The sequence below is a fragment of the Rhinoraja longicauda genome, chromosome 2 (genome assembly GCF_053455715.1).
Source record: "Rhinoraja longicauda isolate Sanriku21f chromosome 2, sRhiLon1.1, whole genome shotgun sequence".
NCBI lineage: Eukaryota > Metazoa > Chordata > Chondrichthyes > Rajiformes > Arhynchobatidae > Rhinoraja > Rhinoraja longicauda.
Window position 1 is genome coordinate 17,161,126 of NC_135954.1, and position 8,224 is coordinate 17,169,349.

The 8,224-nt window shown below is 43.8% G+C and overlaps 1 protein-coding gene across 1 annotated transcript in view; it reads right to left on the minus strand.

Moving 5' to 3' along the window:
• LOC144601442 (collagen alpha-6(VI) chain-like) overlaps nucleotides 1-6,913 on the minus strand; it is a 109,309-nt gene extending 102,396 nt beyond the window's left edge. Inside the window, exon 1 of the mRNA XM_078413570.1 lies at nucleotides 6,784-6,913. The gene's annotated coding sequence lies outside the window, so the exon portion shown is untranslated. The remainder of the gene's footprint in view (nucleotides 1-6,783) is intronic.
• Nucleotides 6,914-8,224: the final 1,311 nt, after the last annotated feature.

The following is an 8,224-nucleotide window of genomic DNA, read 5'->3' on the forward strand; positions in this document are numbered from 1 at the left end:
CAGTCTGAAGAAGGGTCTCAACCCGAAACGGCACCCATTCCTTCTCTCCAGAGATGCTGCCTGACCCGCTGAGTTACTCCAGCATTTTGTGTCCACCTTCGATTTAAACCAGCATCTGCAGTTCTTTCCTACACATTTCTTCATTCCTCATTCTGTAACTCATCAACATTCGCTCTCTTTAGGTTTAATATTTAAAAGCTATTAAACTTTTCAATAGCAATAGATTTATCATTGTTCATCTGATGCCAATTCCTTTTTGATCTGGTTCAATTTTGTCTCCTTTTGTTTGGTTCCAAGAGACAAGAGCCACCAATTGACCTGTTTATTTCAGTACAAGTCAAAGTTTAATCCAGTAGCAAGTGAATTTGGATTTAGGAATGAAGTCTTTGTGTCTTCTTCACTTTTCCATTTAATAATGAGCCTAAAGACTAAATTAATCCTGATGGTTTGCTGGAGTCAGGTTATTTAAGTGGCTTGGGTATTGTGTGAAAAAATGGAAATCTGCGTAGTGAAGTCCAGTAAATGTAACACTGCTCATTGATTTCTGACATTAGCTAAACCCTTTGCATTTAACACAAGACCTCTTTGTGACAATGCATGTTATGTAGACAAAGCAACCCCAGCCCCTTTCTTCTGTGAAGGTTGCCAACCATCCATTTGAAGATTCTCAGGACTTGAGAGGAAGTCTTCACAAGGCCACGGCCAACATCCAAAGGATTCCTTTATGTCAAAGTCTTGCCAGAATCTCTTCGGCAAAGCAAACTATTATGGAATACCTGTTGTTTTTGCTCCTCAACAATTGGTACAGATCTTTGAATGGGATTATCAGTTTACCAGTAAACAGGGCATAGTAAATTGGATCAATGGCAATAGCTGGTCTTGTTTTATTGATGACGCCCACATTAATAACAGGTAATGAGGAAAGATTTATGGTGATGGTGGCATGAAGGAAAGAGAGAAAGGAAATGACCGTACAATCAGACTGATGAACAGTTGGGTCAGCAACCCACTGAGATGATCCAACTCAAAAAAGAAAGAAACTTGGTCACATTCATTGTTCATTATAATCAGTTGCAAGATCTTTAATTTGCTGTCAACCTTCCTTATGAACAACTTAGATAAAAATCACTGAGTGCATAGAAGTTACAGCATAAACACCCATTCCACACAATAGATCCAATGCTGAATCTTTTTGCTTCTTGGTTTGTGTGTTCATACAGGTTATAGGAGTAGAATTAAGCCATTCGGCCCATCAAGTCTACTCCACCATTCAATCATGGTTGATCTGTCTTTCCCTCCCAACCCCATTCTCCTGCTTTCTCCCCATAACCCCTGACACCTGCTATGAGCTCACCAAGTTTAAATATTATTTGCCTCAGCTCCTTGTAGTAAATTTCATTTTGTGACTTCACCCTGGGAAATGAAGTTTCTCCTGATTTCCTTGGTGGGTTTAATAGTGATGCATACAGGTATTTTAGCTCGAATATGATAGTTGTATTCCTAAGAAATTTCATGTTGCAGAAAATTTACATTATACAAACAATTGTGTAAATGGGGGAAAGAAGGTTTGGGGGAAAGAGGATTGGGGGAAAAAAAGAGTTTTAGACTTGGAATAACAATGTTATTTTTCCTGCAAGATTTTCAAAACGAAAGTTATTTTCAATAGTTTATTTTCACTACTGAAAGCTCAAAATACTATAAACGTTATATTAGATTGTTCAACAGAGTATCATTGCACAGGTGTCAATCGAAGCAATCATTTATCAACTTCAATAGCTACTTGCAGTTAAAATAGCAGCAGTGCTTTTAAGAAATAATGGTATCTAATTAGTGAACACAGGTTGTTTTTTTCTCGGGATTGTTTTTCGTCTCAGATGGGGTTTTTATCACTTGTCCATATTCAAAGTAACTTTAACTGCTTGCAAAACACAAAGGGCCGGTGGATCAGGTAGCATATGTGGAGGGAAAGGATCAGTGATGTTTTGGGCAGGACCCTTCTTCAGAGCTTTAATTGGTTCTCAAATTCCCAATCAAAATTACATTAAAACCGATTAGGCCCACTTAATGAAAACGGTGTTCCCTAAATCTTCACTCATGTTATATCCAATTTGTGTGATGGAAACACGTGGTCTAGCGGAACTACCTGCATTTATTCCCCGAGTTATGGACTTTCTCAGAGAAGGAAATGCTTTGTCTTCTTCTTTACATCAAAATCGCCTTCTGAAAATATCAAACATCTTCACAGTGTGGAAAATTTCTATTCTACCACACATCATCCTCTCCTTCCCCATGAAAACTAACCTTGCTTTTCCCAGGCTCTGTTAGCTGCCCCTGTTAGCTTTGGATTCTTGGGTCTTCAATGGCGATTCACTTGGTCAGTGCTTTCAAGTATAAATGACAATAACCTAAGAACGATGATCATCGAGCTCAAACATCTGTTTCTCTCCCCGCAGATGTCGCATGACCTTTTTATTTCAGATTGCAGTCTATAGTTTTTGATTAATAATACCATATTGTGATTTGCATGGTATTGTGTAAACTCCGCTCATCATTGAACTATCACTTCCAGCAGGAAATCACCAACATGGTCAATAGCCTTGGCATCACTTCCATGGCACATTTTGTCTACAGAAGATTTTAGAGCAATAATAAATATAATAGTGGTTTGGATTTGGCCCTGACATGAAAGTGATTAAATACTACTGGAGCCATCTTGATCGTGCCATTTGACGTTTGCTAATACTTGGAAATTTGGAGAAGCAGGAAATTCATTCAAGATGGCCCCAAGCTATAATAAACCTTCAAAGAAACCACATTAATGCACAGGCCAATATGACCCCAAATGGTCATATGGTATGATCATATGGTATATCTAGTTTAACTAAATTGGTTAAATAACAAAACTTCTGATATTAATATCAGGAGGGCATGTTTTGTTGAGCACAATCTGAATTCCTTGCAGAGCTCATAGCTAAAGGGCCTGTCCCACTTAGGCGATTTTTTAGGCGACTGCCGGCGACTGTCAAAGTCGTAGCAGATCGCCAAAATTTTCTTTCACCCGATAACAATGACCACGACAATGCCGAGTCAGGTCGAGATTACACCGTCTTCGGAAACATCACAAAATTCCCATGCTTCACCGGCATCCTAAATTTAGCTGAAATCACTGACAAGTCGGTAAAAACTTGAGAGTTTTGAACTATAACATCTTGTATGGGTTAATTAAAAACCAAGCTTCACGGTAACAAGGCATAAACTGGATTTACTTCCAGTTTACTAACGGCAGTATTAAGAAATTTAATTTTAGAAGTGGTTAAATGTATTTTTGTGAAAAATGTGTGGGCATTCTTTGAAAATGTACGGGAGATACATATCTGGTTTCTGGGTTGCAAATCTAGGTTGGGAGCCTACTTTAAATGTGATCGCTGATGGCCATAAACATCGCAAAAATTTCCATGCTTACCTGACCGTCAAACTGTTGCCTCCAATCTACCTGTCAAATGTTCTGATGGTAAATAAATTGGTTAAACACAAGTAATTTATGGTATCTTGAAATGACTTTACTTATTTTAATATTATGTGCTTCTAAATGCATCTAAGAGAAACTAGCAAACCTGGGGCATCTAAGAGAAACTAGCAAACCTGGGGACAGCATGCGACAGTGCCCGCAATAAGCAACGATACCTGGCGACAAGCCAGCTGTCGCCGAGAAATTTCACTCCGGATGATTTCTCAGCGATGCGCTGAGATCCACTACGATTTTTGGAAGACTCCTCACGATCATGCCCGCGACACCCCGGCGAACTGTCGGTGACAACCTAGTCGCCGGCCGTCGCCTTAAAATCGCCTAAGTGGGACAGGCCCTTAATAAAGTTCCTTTGCAAATCTTCAGAGCAGTTACATCCCCATAAAAGCACTTCAAATCTTCAATTAAATCACCAGCAATCTATCCTAATGACAGGTCTCACAACATTCTTCAGAGCAGTTGCTCATGTTATTCCCTTTATCATGAATTTGTACACTGTGAGTGACTCAATTGTAGTCATGTATTGGGAGAAATGGGTGCACGTTGAGTTAGGGCGGCACAGGAAAGATGGAAGGGGAAAAATGGGTGCTATTTAAAATCCAATAATTCTATGTTCGTACCATTGGATTATATGGTACCCAAGTGGAATAAGAGAGACTGTTCCTCCAGTTTGACTCACTTTGGCAATGGAGGAGACACAGGGCAGAAAAGCTAGTAAGGGTATGGGAAGGGGAGTTAAAATGGTTAGCAACCAGGAGATCCAGCAGGCCTTGGCGGACCAAGAACAAGTGTTTGGCGAAACACTCATCTAGCCTATACTTGGTCTCATTGATGTAAAAGAGGCCATATCTTTTACACTTTAGAGATACAATACGGAAAAAAGGCCCTTCAGCCCATGGATTCCATGCCGACCAGCGATCATCCCATACACAAACCCTATCCTACACATTAGAGACAATTTTACAATTTTACCAAAGCCAATTAACCTGCAAACCTGTATTTCTTTGGAGTGTGGGAGGAAGTTAGAGCGCCCATATAAAACACATGCTGTCACAGGGAGAACGTACAAACTCCGTACAGAGTGCACCCGTAGGCAGGATTGAACCCTGGTCACTGGCACTGTAAGGCAGCAACTCCACCGCAGCACCACTGTGCCACCCTATCAGGAGCCATATCGGGAGGACCAAAAGCAGAAGACAAGATGTGAAGAGGTGCAATGTGAACCTCCGTCTCAGGTGGAAAGCTGCTAGTGTCACAGGATGGAGGTGAGGGAGAAGGTGTAATGACATGTATTACATCTCCTGTGCTTTCAGAGGAAAGGATGTTTATAAGTTTCAATCGGATCTTTCATTCTCTCACCATTCAGTACGTTTCCATGAGGTCCCCACTCGTCCATCTGAACTCCAGCAAGTAGAGGCTCAGTGCTGGCAAACACTCATCAGTGGCAACTCCAACAGCCTGACCGCGGGAGAAGACGGCAGGGGAAGAGAGAAAGACATTCTGGCCTTCCATCACAGTGAGGAGGTGACTGGAGGAGACTCACTGTGATGGATGTTTCTTTTTGTTTGGTGTTAGTTTATGATTGTATGTGTTATTGCATTTTTATTGATTATTCTTATTGGTCTTATTGTTGAACTGCGGGTAATTTTTCATTTCACTACACATTTATGTGTATGTGACAAATAAACGACTATTGACTATTGACTTGAACCTGTGACGGGGAACACAGCCAGCAGGAAGGCACTCCACTTTGCCATTCTTCCGTTCTTCCATTCTCTCTAGTGCTGCTGCTGCACTTTTTTTGTTGTTTATTCTGGTGTTTACAGAGTACTATACTCACATATTTGTTGTACTACTGCAAGTAAGAATTTCATTGTTCCATTTCAGGACATACGACAATAAAACATTCTGGACTCTTGATATATTCATGAAATTAAGACTCCCAATTTGGAGCTTGATAAATATTGTATCCACCCTGAGTTAGGAAATCCCCTGTAAAATTTTCCTTGAAATCAACTACTTGCCAATTCTATTACATTCAATTGTTTTTAACTATTGCAGCCAATTACTTTATTCGGAGAATAGACGTTTCCAAGCCGATTCGCCCAATGATGTCTATATCGTGTACAATCCTTTGAAACCCTACTTTCTAAAGTTGTTCAGGTTCTTTACACAAACCAGTTGGTAAGGTTTTCAAGGGTTATATTTATTCTATTGTATAACTCATAGAATTACACAAATGTGGCGCGTCGAAAAAGGCCCGAAATAAAGGCGAGGAGCCGGGTATTTCGGGAGGAATTAATTTAATACGTTTGCTAGACCAGTCAAGTCTGCCAGAGTAAATTCGCGCCCAAAACCTCGTCCTTTATATCTGTAGCACAGGGCCGCCCCCCTGGACCGGTCCATTCCCGTGCCGAGGGGTCGGTAGTGGTATGGCCTGACCCTTGGGAGCCGCCACAGGACCCCCCCCCGAACCGGAGGCACGAATCGCACTGGTGGTCGCACAACCCGACCGGACCGCGTACGAAAATCGGCCGACAGAGGGGCCGGCGGAGGCACAGTTGGAGAAACAGGTGGAGGGACAGGTGGTGGGACCCGCAAAGGGGGGCGACCTCGTGGCCGAGGCTGGGCAACCCGCACCGGTTGGTTGATGTCCAAGTGGGCGGTAGTTCAAGCGGTCAATTGACACGGCCTCCGGCCGGCCCCCCATGTCCAAGACAAAGGTTGTCTGTCCGTGCTCCAGCACCCGGTATGGGCCCTCATAATGCCTCTGGAGCGGCGTCCAGTGGGCGTCACGGCGCAGGAACACATAGGCGCAGTCCCGGAGGGCCGATGGCTTGCCAACTCGCTCTCGAAGGCGCTGTAGGGTGGATGAGGGCGGTTCCTCCCGCCCCGGCAACGATATGTGGTATGGCCCGACCCTTGGGAGCCGCCACACAATATAATAAATTGGATTCTATTTACAATTTATTGTAATCATGTCATTTAATCCCCCCAAAAAGTCTGTCAGCTGACATCCTCCAGAATTGTCTAGGAAGGCACTGCACCAAAGATGCACCAAAGGTCCCTCCGATGGCACGTCTGAGTCCAGTCGCCATCGTGGTAGGTCCGCAGAGAATGTGCATTTTTTAAACTCGTATGTTCATTTTAAATTTATTTTTAAGTACTAACACACTAGCACTAACAACGTACGACCGGAAAACTCTCGTAAAACTAAACCTTACGGTAACCGAAGACTTATTAGACACTGTACTCACCGATCCAGCGTGGCCGACAGAGATCAAGAGAGCGCGCCGCGGCAACAACAATGGGAGCGCGGCTCCGAGAAAAAGTCGGAGAAAACATTGAGGAAAGCGGGGTGGGGGGCGGATTTGGAATAGGCTGAGAGCCCAAGCCTTTCGTCCACCTCTGCCCAGCATCCTTCTGGCGAACGTCCAGTCAACTGGAGAACAAGCTGGATGACCTCAGGGCGAGGATCAGATTCCAGCGGGACATAAGAGACTGCAACATCTTTTGTCTGACCGAGACATGGCTGACCGCGCTGGTGCCGGATCAGGTGGTCAGGATGGGGAAACATACATCTAACCCCCTCACCCTGAACACAGGATCCCCCCAGGATTGCGTCCTTAGCCCCCTACTGTACTCCCTGTACAAACATGACTGTGTGGCCAGGTTCAGCTCCAACTCCATCATCAAGTTTGCTGACGACACTGTGGTGGTGGGCCTGATCTCCGATAACGATGAGAAGGCCTACTGGGAGGAGGTGGCTGATCTGGCACTCTGGTGTCAGGACAACAGCCTCCCCTTGAATGTCACAAAAACTAAGGAGCTGATTGTAGACTTTAGAAGGGCTCAACATCTGAAGGCGTACACGCCACTGGAGATAAATGGGATTACTGTGGATTGGGTGAGCAGCTTTAAATACCTGGGAGTCCACATCACAGAGGATCTGACATGGACAACACACATTGCCGCACTGGTGAGTAAGGCAAGGCAGCGCCTTTACCACCTTAGGCAGCTGAGGAAATTCAGAGTCTCTCTGAGGATCCTTCAGTGCTTCTACTCTGGGGCTGTAGAAAGCATCTTGTCCGGAAACATCACAATCTGGTTTGGGAACAGCTCTGCCCAGGACAGGAAGGCTCTGCGGAGAGTAGTGCATTCGGCTGAACGCATTATGGGAACTACACTCACCCCCCTGCAGGACCTATACATCAGGAGGTGCAGATCCAGAGCCAGCAACATTATGAGGGACCCCTACCACCCCAGCAATGGACTGTTCCAGCTGCTAACGTCAGGCAAACGCCTCCGCAGTCACGCTGTGAAAACAGAGAGAATGAGACAGAGTTTCTTCCCATGGGCCATCAGGACTGTTAACTCTCATATCACCAGGGACTAATTTAATTTACTGTATTCATTTATTTTTTGTGTTAAAAAAAAATTATATTCTGTTTTGTAGTTTTAGCACAATCCGCAGGCGTTGCCACTTTCATTTCACTGTACATCTTGTATATGTATGTGACAAATAAACTTGACTTGACTTGACTTGACTTGGACACAAAATGCTGGAGTAATCAGCAGGACTGAGATGCTGCGTGTCACCCATTCGTCCTTCGTCACCCATCCTTTCTCTCCAGAGATGCTCCCTGTTCCACTGAGTTACTACAGTAATTTGTGTCCATCTACAGAATTGTCTACCGA